At 37.4% G+C, this 15,320-nt stretch overlaps 2 protein-coding genes across 12 annotated transcripts in view; one reads left to right on the top strand and one right to left on the bottom strand.

Moving 5' to 3' along the window:
- baz2ba (bromodomain adjacent to zinc finger domain, 2Ba) overlaps window positions 1-1,871 on the bottom strand; it is a 69,509-nt gene extending 67,638 nt beyond the window's left edge. For all 11 annotated transcript variants that reach the window (XM_074614376.1, XM_074614414.1, XM_074614385.1 and 8 more), the window contains exon 1: window positions 1,577-1,871. The gene's annotated coding sequence lies outside the window, so the exon portion shown is untranslated. The remainder of the gene's footprint in view (window positions 1-1,576) is intronic.
- The window catches only part of psmd14 (proteasome 26S subunit, non-ATPase 14), a 187,859-nt gene that overhangs the window by 45,342 nt on the left and 127,197 nt on the right, over window positions 1-15,320 (top strand). The window lies entirely within an intron of this gene.

Below are 15,320 nucleotides of genomic sequence, written 5' to 3'. Positions count from 1 at the left end.
CACAATCCTGACATACACTACAACACTACCTCACTTTTATATTTTGCTTTTTTTTAAAGCAAACATGTCGACAAACAAACACAAACTGTGCCCCTTCTTTCACATCAAACTACCAATCTATTAAACCACCTTCATGTTCTTGCTAGAAAACCACAATTAATATCCTTCCTTCCTTCAATCATGTTCATAGTAAACTTTAAAATCAACAACATATAAGCTTAAATAAATACTTTTGTTTAATTGAGGCTGTGCCTGATTTATCTCCAATAATCCTAATCCTGACATACACTACAACACTACGTCACTTCTCTTCCCTTTAATGACATTCTTGGTAATTAATATCCTTCCTTTCTTCATTCATTCATTCATGTTCAGAGTAAACTTTCAAATCAACAACATATTAGCTTAATAAATACTTTTGTTTAATTGAGTCTGTCTTATCTCCAATAATCACAATCCTGACATACACTACAACACTACTTTATATTTAGCTTTTTTTAAAGCAAACATGTCGACACAAACTGTCCCTCTCTCTTTCACATCAAACTATTAAACCCCCTTCATATATTCTTGCTTAATAAACCACAAACAGGACGTGACCTTCTGTCTCATTAAACTATAAAACTTTGGTAAGAACTTGAAAACAGAAAACTGTGGATCCATTTCCCTTTAAAGTGTCCCTGTATGTGTGTTAGTGTGAGGGAGATAGTTATAGGAGGAGAGAGAGAGAGAGAGAGAGGTAGGGGGTGCTTAGAGAGAGAAGGGGGACGAATTTAAAATAACCAAGATGGCGAGAGGCTTGTTGTTTTGGAAGGGGCAGAAAAAATGGAGGATATTGTAATATACACAAAGGGGATGAATTTCAACAACTCGGCCAAGCGGCTGCATGCTTCTTCTTCTTCTTCTTCTGCTCCGTGTTTGAGGAAGCAGACCGCGATATATGAGCAGCAGCAGCTCCACCAGGCAGGCTGGCTGGCCAAACGCTTATAAAGACGAACAACTCTTGACCCAAAATGAATATTATACTTCCTAAGTTAATCCGAGGCGAAGTGAGAGCAGATATATTTATGTATTAGTCGCTTAATTGTTTTATTTTCGCGCCGTCGAGGGGACTATTAGAACGGTGTTTTTTAACGGTCAACCAACGGCTGCTGCGAGGACTAACGGCTGTCCAGTCTCGTAATCGTCGCTTAGTTACCGTCCTCTTTTTTAACGCCAAATACGACACTAAAAACACGATAAAAACACGCAAAAACACCATAAAAACAAGCTTATAAAGTTAAATTCCTCACACATTAAAAGACGTTATTAAGTAATAGCGTGAAGGAAACGATTGCGAGAGAGAAAAGGGACACAAAGACGGTTCCCACTATCAGGTCACACCACTCACAAGAAGACGAAAAAACATTTTTATATATTAAAAGAGATAAAACTTCACATCTACAACTACTGAATACACTAAATCACTTAAATACAGCGTAACACACGAGATGAACTATCTATTAACCAGTTAAGAAAGAAAGTGTGAGCTCTCCGCAGCTCCTCGTCTGTGATCAGAGAGAAATAAAACACTTACCTTATTTTAGTTTCGACACTTTACTTATTTCCAACGTGGTGTTTTTTTTTTTTTTTAGTTCAACTAAAAGAAACACTTCTTCGGGTCTTCTTCTTCTTCTTTTTCTTCCTTGGGTCGGTGTGTTTTTTTTGGTTATGAAAGAGAAAGAGAGGTCGTGGACGAGTGATAAAGAAGAAGAAGAAGGGAATTGGGCAGTAATTGAGTCTCTCTCTCGGTGTGTGTGTTAGTTACTAACAGCAGATTGAAGGAGACTCTTCTCAAGGTTTATTCAGGCTCCACTTCAAGGAAACCGACCTGACGTCAGCTCACTACTGCCACACAAAGAAAACTTATTATTTGTGCAGCGGCCACTAGTAAAAGGCTATAAGGATATACACACATACATGATGTTATTGACCGGTATTATACTTTAATAAATATGCGACGGTGTCATTTTGAGCTTCACACAGCAGCAGTGACAGTAGAGGTAACTTTATTTATAGACCTATAATAGACCTATGTGGCGATCATCTGCCACTAGTTTATAATAAATAAATAGGAAAACATTAATTTATGTTTTCTCCTATAAAAGACACAACTTTCATATAACTTTGATCAGTTTGCTTAATTATTATTATGATGTTGATTATGGGTTGAATTTATGACTTAAAAGGTGGATTTACATAAAATACATCAACATGAAAACTGTTTTTTGCAAAGTTGTACAATCTTCATATTTCAGACACTTGATCAACACTTTATTTTGTTTTTTTTGATGAACTAATTTTTTTAAATGTTCAATATTTGGCTTTTTTTTGCTCCTTAAACGACTTAATCGATTAAACATCTTTGAATTTATGCCTTAAAAGGTGGATTTACATAAAAATACATTAAGATAAAAAGATTTTTTTCCAAAGTTGTACAATCCTCTTCTGTTTTCTTGATGAATTTTTTTTTTTTTTTTAAATGTTAAATATTTAGCATTGTTTTGCTCCTTAAACGACTTAATTGATTAAACATCTTTCTATCTGGTTTGAGTTTATGCCTTAAAAGGTGGATTCACATAAGATTTTTTGCAAAGTTGTACAATCCTCTTCTATGTTTCAGACACTTGATCAACACTTGATTTAGTTTTTCTCGATGAATTTATTTTTTTAAATGTTTAATATTTAGCATTTTTTGCTCCTTAAACGACTTAATCGATGAAACATCTTTTTTATCTGGTTTGATTTTACGCCTTAAAAGGTGGATTTACATGAAATACATCAACATGAAAAGATTTTTTTGCAAAGTTGTACAATATCCTCTTCATATTTCAGACAACACTTGATTTTGTTTTCTTGATAAATTTATTTTTGCTCCTTAAACGACTTAATCGATTAAACATCTTTTCTATCTGGTTTGGATTTGTGCCTTAAAAAGGTGGATTTACATAAAATAACCTGCATGCAAAGATTTTTGCAAAGTTGTATAATCCTCTTTTACGTTTTCTTTCTTTTTTTAAATGTTCAAAATTTGGCATTTTTCGCTCCTTAATCGACTTAATCGATTAAACATCTTTCTATCTGGTTTGAATTGATGCCTTAAGTTGTACAATCACTTGATTTTTTTTTATTATTGATGGATTTATTTTTGAAATATTCATTATTAGCACAGTATAACATGCAGTGCCAGAGAATGGTTGGCATTTTTGCTCGTTAAACGACTTAATCGATTAAACATCTTCATCATCATGTGGATTCATTCATTAGTGGTTAAATCAATTTTAAAAGGTTGATTGCAATATTGCAATAAACTTTAGATATTTCTTTTTTACCCCCCTGACCCCTTCCCTCAAGAGGCTTTGCCTTTTGCCAGGTTGTCATTGTAAATAAGAATGTGTTCCTAATTGACTTGCCTGGTTAAATAAAGGTTAAATAGATAAATAAAGTATTATCATCCACACATTAGCTGCTATATGCACAGTAATTATTTATTTATTTAGGCCTAACGAGTTAAAAAATAAACGTTCAATTTCCCTTTAGGGGATCTATGTATCAATCTATCAATCTATCTATCTATCTATCTATCTATCTATCTATCTATCTATCTATCTATCTGTCTATCTATCTATCTATCTATCTATCTATCTATCTATCTATCTATCTATCTATCTATCTGTCTATCTATCTATCTATCTATCTATCTATCTATCTATCTATCTATCTATCTATCTATCTATCTATCTATCTAGTTACAGTCATTCCTCGTGTGTCTTACTATTAACTGACCAAATGATGATCCCTCAGAAGCCGATATATGATCAAACAAATACAAATGAGTTTCACACGGGCTCTAATAAATTAGAAGGCATGCATTGCCAGAAATGGGACCGATCTTGCTCGGGATAGGATCAATACATTGCCTGGCAAAGACGGCCATCTGTGCCTAATTGTATGCTTTACCTCCTCTTCTGAACACACAATAAGCAACAGGCTGAACGCAGGCCCTCTGACCCAGACTGGGTTTCCAGACGGGGGAAGATTATTTCATTCAACTGGAAAACAACAAGGGGGTGGGGTGGTGGGGAGTTTTTTTTTTTTTTTGCAGATGGAGTGGGCAACTGTTCTTATATGCCCCACCCTGCTGAGGATGAGGATGAGGATGAGGATGGGTCACGGAGCCACAGCCAACTGGTGTGTGTGTCTACATGTCACCCCTGGTTGTATCCATTTTAACACGCATTATACTGGATTAACAAACTGTTCACTGTTAGTTTATAGACACCTCATAAATCACACACAAACAATGAACTCATTGTTAGCAGCGTGATGGAGTGTTGGTTTACAGGCACATTCATATTAATGCTTCATAAACATTATAAATGACCATAAATGTATCCTGTTTTTCTCTCACTCGCTCTCTTTTTTTCTCTCCGCTGTTATGTCACAACCTCCGAAAGTGTCACCCTGACGGTTTTGATGTTGCTGCAAGAATTGCAAAGATGTTACTCAGAAATCATTTTTATGTATAAGGAGGAAGAAAAAAGGGAAAAGGTGGTGGAGGTGGTGGGGGTCTGATAAAACATTCATGATCAACCCGAGTTTGGAGGATGGACACAGAACCCCTTATTCAGCTTGTGGTGCGCAGTTAAAGCCATTTTATAAGCTTGCTCTCCATGTTCTTTGGTCATTGATTTTCTTCTCTGCCCCTTTCCATTACCTGTTGAGATGGGGGGTTTTGCTCTTCTTCAAACACACACACACACACACACACACACACACACACACACACACACACACACACACAACACAATCCTCTCTCTATCTGTCTCTCTAGCCACTGGCACCCTGGTGTATTTCTCCATCTCCTCCGCCTCTTGTAGCAGGAATGACAGGCCATGAGGAATGACAGTGGCTCTGTTTGTCATACAGTAGCAGCGAGAAGCAAGGATTTTTAATTGCATTGGAGAATCTTCATTAAAGAGAGCACATGGGGGCGGGGATGAGGGGGGAGAGGGCTGCGTGGGGCGGCGTCGGGGGGCACTCTGAGCATCGTCATTAGGAGAAGGCACTAGCAGCATAGAAGGGTGGGCCTTCTTTGCATGCACACTGAGAATGCCTGCCGTACCTCGGTCATTTGTAACATAATAAGTGCCAGCACAATGACTGCAATGCGAGAAAGCACACCACAGGGAAGGGAAGGGGGAAGGGAGACAGCATGTCTGTCTAAAAGAGGGACTTTTTTTTGTCTTGATTAGAAAGTATAATGAGCCACTAAAGAAACAGGAAAAAAAAAAAAAAGATCTCTCCTGAGACTGATGGAAAACAAATTAATGTGGTGATTTGGATTTAATTATTATTTTTCTATTAGTCCACCATGCAAAGACAGGGACAGGCGTCAGAAGCGAGTAGCTGTGCTTGCATTTATTGATTTTCGCCCAGACACATTCAGGGAATACAGATTCATCTGCTCTCCTCCCCACACAATGTGGGATTCCATTAACACAAGAAGCTTCCAGCAACTCTGAGATGTTTAATTTGAACACCATAAATGGAGCTTAAAATAGTGTTCACACACAAGAAAAGTGGCCTAAGGATGTCTTTTTATGCAATTGAATTAGGCCTTGTTGTGTCCTACATAATAACTATTAAATAAACACCCAATAAATTAAATTAAGACAATGTTCTGCTGTATAGAACGAGTCAAGCGCCATTGTTCCTCTCTGCCTCCAACATCTTACGCTGCTATAATAGTTGAGTTTAATTTAATCTTTTGTTTTGGATTAATGTAAGAGCGTAGCAACCGGACTGTAATTATTCTCCCCATGTAGTATCTTCTCTTTGCCGCATCCTTTCAATACATCACTAGTCTTGAACACAATGCCTTGTGAGATGTAATGATTTGCTAAGTCAATGATTTGAACTGCCTGTGTGATTAAAGCACAAGGGACCAATTTGCAGCGGCTATATGTAGAATATTGGTGGTAGCGCTCATATTCTCCCGCTGACGTGAAATTCAGCAATTATGCCAGATGAACGCTGTTATTGATTGGTATCCTACTATCCCCTCACTGAGAAAAAGGATTGCAATAAATGTAATGGCTTTGAGTGTGTAGATCCAATCACAGATATTCTGAAAGCTGAACTACGCCCTAATGGCATATGAGAATTTATGACAGGGAAATATGCATTAATCATTGACCTTTAACCCCAGAGATTTCAACAGGAAGCAGGTTCAGTGATGTTACAAGTGTTTTTGTGACACAAATATCCTAAATGTCGGCCTTATGATTCACTGTCAGCTTGTAAAAACATTTTTCAGAAAACGCACAAGATACTAACAAGATAAAAAATGATTTGGAGGATCGACCAAATCATGTTTTCTGACTAATAAACTCCTGCACAGTCGAAATGAGTGCACTCAGAGAGTGTTTATTGTGGTGAATGTAACTGAGCAGAACCCTCTGTCGCATGATGTAATACACAGAAGGGAGAAATCATCATAATAGCAGAGTAGTAGAGTGAGTCATTCGTTGATGAGGTACATTCACACTGTCATTCAATGAGGAGATGCAGTCAGTGTGCACATGTTGTCAGTGTGTGACCGATAGAGAGAGAGAGAGAGAGAGAGAGCATTAGTATGTTCCTTTTCTGGGAATGAGGAGTCATTTGTGCCAGGAAAGTGGAGGAACAAGTCCCAGCCCCACAGTGATGCATCTCTCCATGAAGAATTAGATCACAAATAAATGTCACCCCAGTCCGAGCAAAGCCAAATGACCTTGCATTGAATAAAAATACATCTTTACCCACGTCAGTGTGTACACACGACGCGCAAAATGTCAGCAGATTTTCCATTTGCTAAATCTGCGCCTAAGTGCAGGGGTTTAGCGGAGGTAATCAACCTAGTATTTTCCTTCAAGTCCATGTGAATATCACCCTGGAGGAGCCCTGCTGTTAAATACAGTTAACTACAGTACTTGTAATTTAATCAACTTAAAATAAAGTGGCATGAAATTTTCCCATACTCACAGGGCCAATACTGACACACACAAAAGAAAAACAGGTGCACACACAAATAAAAACTGCCATTCTGTGCCTGTGATTTCTCTTATTCTGCTTTTTGAGACAGATGAAGTTGAGGGGATTTTTCAAGGGGAATTGAATTTCAAGCTTCAGTGCATTACTTTATCATAGTTTACAGCTTTGATTCCTGTCCACTGGGACAAGCAAATATCTTTGACAGTGGAGTATACATTGATAGATAAGTGACCGTTACACATTTTCTTTTGCCCTTTCTGAGGTGTTCCCTCTCTCTTCTTTGACCCACATAAGAAGCGTGACATTACTGTAGTGCAGTTGTAACACCAGTCAGTTTTGTTTTGTTTTCATTTTCTTACAACAAAGTTTGCATGCTCTATTATACACAAATACACTCACATTGTTTGAATAATGCATGGTCATTACCTGGAAAATAAGAAACACTATTGTAATTCCATGGAGACCAGGCGTACTTCTATTAAGACACCCACTAGTGATTTGTAATGCAAAAGTAAGCTACCTTTTATGGGATTCCACTGAAATGCTAATCCGTAGGCTTTCAGCTCATATTGACAGACAGCATTGTTGACCAAATCAGTCATTAGAGATTTAAACTGATTGGCAGGCAGAGCTCTCTTGTTCTCTTTAAGCAGTTACTTTGACAAGTTTGATTTGGTGGAGAGTTCCCTGAAAACATTTGGATCAAAGCATGGGAAAGGAATACAGTTATTTACACTGCAGTGTGCTGATAGTGGAACTCGTAACTAATCTCAAATTAGCTGTGCCTTGTGTTGTGTTACAAGACCAGTATTTGGTGTGAACGCCGACTTTTTTAGGACACACCGAACTCATGTGAGGGAGAATTTGGCACCTTTAGTGATGGGACATTTGCCCTAATTATGCAGCAATGCTTGGCAACTACATTAGTGAAACATTTGATATGAAAAAAATACTTATTCACTGATATAGATAACAGTTTTGGAGCCATATTGTGTCTCGCGCTCTACAGTAACTTACTGTAAATGCTCTAGAAATTCAGAATTGCACAATTCATGTTGTAACTGCCAACAAGATTTTTTTTTTTTTCTTAAATTGTGAAATTAATCAGTTCCTTATTTGTTGAAGAAATCAATGAGTGTTCATGAAGAAAGAAACATATATATATACGTATTAGTTATACATCTTATATTGAAATTTAATTTGGTGAAACAGAAGAGAGCCAAAGGAAATAAGAGCACAGTAAGTGTTTGTGTGTAAGGATTAGTGTTTTGACAACATGAAAAAGGATGATTAAATTAAATTGTGCATCTGAAAGGTTGTGTTTGGTGCAAGGAAAGTAGGAAAACAACTATGTGTATATGTTTTAAATGTCTCAACTATATTCTGAACTCTTGTCAAGAAAATGTACGGTGGCTATTCAGCAAAACTAAAATAATTATAGCCTGATTTGACACAATGTTTCAGGCCTAAATAATTGTTAGAGCTGCCTGAAACACGAATGGTTTCAACACCCACACATGTCGACATGTGAAGCGTAACAAAGTACCTGGGTGTATTTTAAGAGCATTTGTATGCAAGGTGAATTAGGCTTTGGTTTGTTCTCCATGTTGATTATATATATATATATATATGTATATATATATATATATATATATATATACTGTATATATATATATATATATATATATACATATGTATATATGTATATATGTATATATATATGTGTATTGTGTGTATGTATTATATATAATGTGAATACATTGTTTCAAAATGCCACCTATGGTCTAATTATAGACCTTAAAGTCTCATTTAAATGCGGAAAAAATGTCCATGCATACCATATGAGCTATTTTCAGATAGAGCGTGTCAAGACCATAAAAAAATCCATCTACTGAACAAGCTTTCATATTTATTCTAGAGGTGTGTTTGAACTGCGTATAAAGCCTAAGAGCTATTATAAAATGTATGAAAAAATCCCCCCGCCCACCCCTGCAGATATAATGTCCACATACATAACGCTGGCCAGTATCCAGACTCTTTTAATCTGCAAATGCATAAAATAAGACAAATTGTTCACGACACTATGTTTTTTGTTTTTTTTTAGTGTTTGGAGAAATGTGAGTTCCTGTAGCTGAACATGTGTGGGCACATGTTTTTATTAAAGTTCACCGTACAATAGTATTGAGAAAAAGGTGCGACTTTTGTTTGATATACAAAGTCTGAGATTAATGAAGCCATATGAACGTCAGTTCTCAACCTTTAACAACATTGGTTAAGTTTTGAATATTGTACATGATATTTAAAAAGTAAGAAATAGGTAAGTTAAATAGTCATGACTTTTTATTCTGTTAATAATAACTAAGATCAGAAAGAGCTTAAATCTTTTCTAATTTTACACATTTTCTATTTGTATAAGTAATATAAAGTAGATCAAACAGACCTTTTTGAGTTCTTCATAAATTTTCAACACATTTTAGGCCTGAGACACTTTAAGATTTTTGGCAATTTCTCTGCGAGACAATCTGTAATCCCTCAGAGTAATAGCAGCTCGGTTTATCTGCATTATGAGCTGACATTTGCCTCCGAGCCTGATTGCTGAGTGTTTTAGAGTGCTCCATCCAAAAAACTTTGTGTTTAAAGATAAACCTCCTTATGGCGCCCAACACTCACACTCAAATCTCCAACTTCCCTTCAGCTCACTGTTGATGTTTTAAACCTCAAAACATCAACAGTGAGCTGGGGGGAATTTTGAGAATTTATAGATGTTATTGGTCACAATAACACAATCAGGGAGTGTGTCTTTACTGACCTATTAACTGGGGACTTCTTTCACAATGAAGACAAATATACAATGTGTTGTCTACGTGCCTCGAGTGACAAACATCTGGAGTACTGAAGTCAGAAGGTGATAACATCTGTCAGTCAGCCTGTCACACCTGCATCTTTGAAAGTTTCATTATGAATAATGAATGACGCCTTTAGGTATGGCGGTGTCAAAGAGAACATCATCTCTTGGAAATGAAACCCAGGGTTGGTGTGAAATAATGATCTAATTTGCAGTGATACAATTATTTATATGCCAATTGAGCCTTTAGGATTACTATTAGTAGAATTTAAACTAAATCCATACTTATTCCCTGAAGCAAAACGACTGTAAATCTGTGTATATCTATTAGTGTGACAGTGTGTATTTGTATTAATTGAATAATTAACTGTCTCTGTTCATTTATTTGATTGGAAAACTAAATAATTCAACAGACACAGTTCACAGTTCACATTGAACTGGAGTGTTAATACAGCAGGATTAGTCAGCCTATACTGAATAATAATAATAAATAAAGCATTAAGGTTCGAAGTTAAGCAGGAAATACATGCACATATGGAGCAGACATGGCTCCATGTTTGACCAAGAATAGAAAGACACACTAGAAATATTGATCTTTTATTGCGGTGCGAAACAAAACAAAAGAGGCAGGACCACGAGGTTAAGAACACGTCCACAAACCTTTGTCCGATTGCTCAGATGACCTGTTTGTTGAAGAGCATCTGAACGTAGACTTAGGTGGGCCTGAGGGGGAGGTCTTAAGACGGTTTTAGGACCGATGAAAACAGGCCCTGCGTTAATTAATACTGGCAGGCCACGGCTCCTCCTGGCAGCGTGCAGGCAGACATTCTGGCCTGCCCTCAGTGACGCCTGGTCAAAAATAGGGCACCACACAACACAGTAATGATCACAATGGTGACATCATCTTCTGCCTTCAATGTGCTCTCCCCTCAGTGCTCATCTGAACAAAGAGCAGCAGGCATGCAGGGAGGGAGGCAGATGTCACTTTGTGTCTGGGGAACATTAAGACCAACAAATATTCTTTGAATCCTTGGAAAAGCCTTTTAGTGCTTGTTCAGGGTAAAACATTGCTCCGCTAAAAAAACAACTCACAAATTGAAAAATGGGCTCCTTCTCCTCATGAATCAGGTGTATGCTTTTCCAATGTGAATTTAAAGAAAACATTCCCACTGATAGGACTTATGTTCGCTGATTGCAACAGGGCGAAGCAACGGCGAGAGAAGAATGTCCGCAAATAGCTCACACGCATTTTAGATGGTGCCCCTCAAACATGTGACCTAAAGTGTTAACACATGTGGCCTTGCTTTTTCACCATTGTTGCTGATCTGTTCAGATCTCCTGTGTTTGAAGCAGGCCCATACACACTTTAATAACGTCATATTCAAGTGGGCAAAGACTTCCTCAATACATTGTCTGCCTATCCCCAAGTTGCCATGAGATCATTAACAGAGATATTGCACTGTAAGCATGCAACTGAACTTCACACAACACAAATCTTTGGCCACTTTTACCCTGAGGTTTGTTGTTCTACAAAACCTTAAAGCCAATTTCATCTCTTGGTGAGAAGGTTTTGGAAAGCAATACAACATAGGAAATTCCCCCGGGACAACAACTTAGAATATGTGCTTAGTAAGTTCACTCAACTCTGCTGTGTTGCGTGTTTGTTTCCATGAATCTTCTGTTTGATTTACACTGGAAATAACTCCCAACCTTAGCCTGGATGTTCCTTCTTAGAGGTTTCTGAGAAGGCACAGACTCTTGCCTCTTTGTGCTCTTGAAGACACTGAGCTTGTATTGTAGTTCTCCTATAAACCAGCCTTTGTGGTATTCATGTGTCTTCACAAACAGAGAGCGGGAGACTGGGAGGAAGGGAAGGGACGGGAGGCAGAGAGAGAGGGAGAGGAAACAGATTCTCAAGACCTGGACGAGCCGTGGGAAAAGAGGGGTCTTGTAGAGGAAAGCAAGAAATGTCTCAGGACATTCCTTTGTGATTACACAGCCCTGGACAAATCCAGACATTCTTGCTCTTATTCTGTGTTTTAAGGCTCGAGTTAAAGTCAATTTCATGAGCAGAGTGTAAACATCAGCATCTCCATGTCCCTGAGACGTTGTTACAGATATGATTTGTGATTTTTAAGGCCATTTGATTTGGGAAAACTTCAGGAAAAAGTCATCATCAATTTAATCAGGAAACTTTGGTTTTGCACCATGCCATCCTGTACAGCTGGAATAAACAGCTCAGAGAGACAGGTAGGTATGCATCTCATATCCACGCCACAAAAACAAGAGGATTCAAGTAAGAGGAGGGTAAATCTCAGGTTACATGCCCATGATCTTAGCTGAAAGAGTTAGCTGCCCCCAGTGGAAAAAAAGCATGTTCCTCCCTTGTCACAGCTAGCATGAATGAGAAACAGCTCCAAGGAATGCTCCATTATCATCCTATCAGCAGCGCTGGGGGGAGGAGAGCTTGTAGTCTCTCTTCAACGCAGCAGAATCATGTGTCTTAAAGAAGAAGGGGGGCAGTGGCATTGGCCTACAGACCCGCAAAAGGTTTGAGCATCCTCCTCCCCAACTCACCAGACCTTGCACTTCCTCATTTGTCTAGGTCATGCGTCCTTTTTGTCAGTAATTAATCTGCAGCACCGCCCTCCTATATTTATCCTTTTCACTCTCAGTTTCTCCTTCACCTCTTGTTCGGCAAGCCTTGGGTAGATTTACACTTGGTGTGATCACTGTTCACCGTTGTATACATGCGACTAATAATGGATTGCATTGCTGAGCCTTTTAAGTGCTACGTTTTACCAAGCATGATGAGTGTCTCGTTGACCTTCACATTATTATGCATCCGCTGTGCAACAGTGCTGCCTCTTCGCGCCAAACTGACCTTTCTGAGCCCCCGCACATTTAACATGAATGCAGTGTGTTACAGTTTTAGATGGTAAATTAATTTTACACACACACACACACGCAAACACACACACAGACACACACACACACACACACACAAAATGACGTCTATAATATCTGAAACATGAAAACAAAAATGAATAAAAAGTATATGTTGAGGCTTATCTTTGATCAATGCCTCCCGAGGTCTACCAAATTAGATGAGAGTTAAAGTATGCAAATCAAATGAATGCTGCTAATCCTGGATTTACTGTGATGACGGGATCTACAAGGCCTTTCAAAACAATTATTCAAATCAATCTAATTAAACCTGTTGAAATGGGCTTTAATTGCCTCCCTGACTAAACAAACACCAAGTTCTGGCATGCAAATAATAGTGCAGCTCAATTGCCTCTTCCAGGGATGTTTAGGGGGAAAGTGTGAGCTACAGTGCCACTTAGTGGCTGTCAGCTTCCTCTGGCTTTCATAATGACGTCAGCCCTAAACAGCATTGTGTAGTATACACTGTGTGTTTGTGTGTGTGTGTGTGTGTGTGTGTGTGTGTGTGTAGGCTACCTCTGTTACAAAATGACTCAGATTCTGATCATTTCTATCTATCTATCTATCTATCTATCTATCTATCTATCTATCTATCTATCTATCTATCTATCTATCTAATGTCCAATGAAGGCAAAAATGCCCAACAATAATAATAATAATTACAAAAACAGTGATGACATGCAGCCAAATCTAATATGCACATCAGTTATTAAAATACAGAACTTGTAACTTGCACTCACCTAACTTATTTACAACAACCAGTACTGTTCAAATGTAGTGGCCTATGTGAGATTATTGATAGATATAGTAAGATGATCCTTTATTAGTCCAACAGTGGGGAAATTTGCTACAGCAGCAAAGGGGACAGTGCAACAAGAGGCATCAGTAAAAAAAACAAAAACAAGATATAATATATAAGCAAGCAAACAGTAATTAAGTAAAGAATAAAACGTAAAATACAGACTGAAAGGCTCAGTCCACACTTGCACATATGAAATACGAAACATTGATTTTGCATGGAGTATTGCTATAATTTACTGTTCTCGTGCCGAAGCTATTAAAGGGTGGTTTACACTTAACCTCATGGTAGTACATGCAGACAATTTAGGTTTTATTTTAATTACCCAGAATTATATTTCTGCCTCCACCCATATAATGAAGCTGCTCAAAGAAATGTGAAAAATCACATTTTAAAAAGTCAACATCTTTTCCCAGACACAACGTTACTCTGGATAATTCACAGATTTAATTGTAAACCGTTTCTTTCTAACATAGCTTGTTTTGTGGATGATGTTATCGCTCTGCTCTAAATCCTTCAACTTCAGGAGGAGATGTAAGATTCTTCAATGTGTTTTCTGTGTTCATGACTCTCATAGAAAAACACTTGTTATGTATTTGGCATTTGCTCAGCAGTGCTGGAGAGTATGCACGTAGCTGTAAGCAAAGTTTTCACTTATTAATTTTGACTTGTATTCACAGTGTCTCCCTCGGGGCAGTCATTTTGAAAATGTCAGAATGCCACGATGCACGTAAGATGCATCACATGCCCCAGTTTAGTCAAAATCCAATGAGTGGTGTGTCTAAGATATTATATGTAAAAGACACATACTTGAAACGTGAATTACATTCACTTTCAAGCCATTCAATTTGAAACTGCTGCAATTTAGATGTTTTAATGGATTCAGTCAACATTTGAATGCATACATGGATAATGGCAGATAAAAAATATAAACTATTCAAACAATTTTTTCTTTCTCTCTTCCCATTTCATGATGGCTAATATATTTTTTCAACACAATCAACATAATTTGCTACATCTTCTCATTGTCCTATAGCCACAGTCATATATCAGGTTAATTTTTCCACATCCATGTCTTTGCTGTTCATCACATTAGGAAGTTGACAAGTGTGAGGTTTATCAAGCTAGTCTGCCGTAATCATAATAATCAGATGTCAAACAATGATGGAAAGAATTAATTGCTGTACCACAATGTACAAATAATTAACTACAAGTAAAAGTCTTGCAATTATGACTTTACTTGAGTCAACGTCAAAGTATTATCAGCAACGTGTACTTAAATTTCAAAAGTGTAAAAGTGCTCATTATTCATAACTGAATGTTATAATATGATTATAGTGTTATATTACTGTTGCAGATATTTAAACCGCATTTTAATGTTGTTGATTGATTTATTATTATTGATATACTGTTGGGTAGTTTAACATAATAACATGGCTTCATCTTTCATGAAGCCACCAATACGTTTTGTTGGTAAATTTTGTATGTAAGATAAGATAAGATAAGATATTCCTTTATTAGTCCCACAGTGGGGAAATTTGCAGTGTACAGCAGCAAAGGGGATAGTGCAAAAAACAAGAAGCATCAGCTAAACAAAGTGTAACATATTATTAACCATTAAATAGAAGGAAGTATAAAAATAGGAGCAGTATATGC

The sequence above is a fragment of the Sebastes fasciatus genome, chromosome 2 (genome assembly GCF_043250625.1).
Source record: "Sebastes fasciatus isolate fSebFas1 chromosome 2, fSebFas1.pri, whole genome shotgun sequence".
NCBI classification, from domain to species: Eukaryota; Metazoa; Chordata; class Actinopteri; order Perciformes; family Sebastidae; genus Sebastes; species Sebastes fasciatus.
This window is presented reverse-complemented; position numbering and strand designations above follow the sequence as displayed.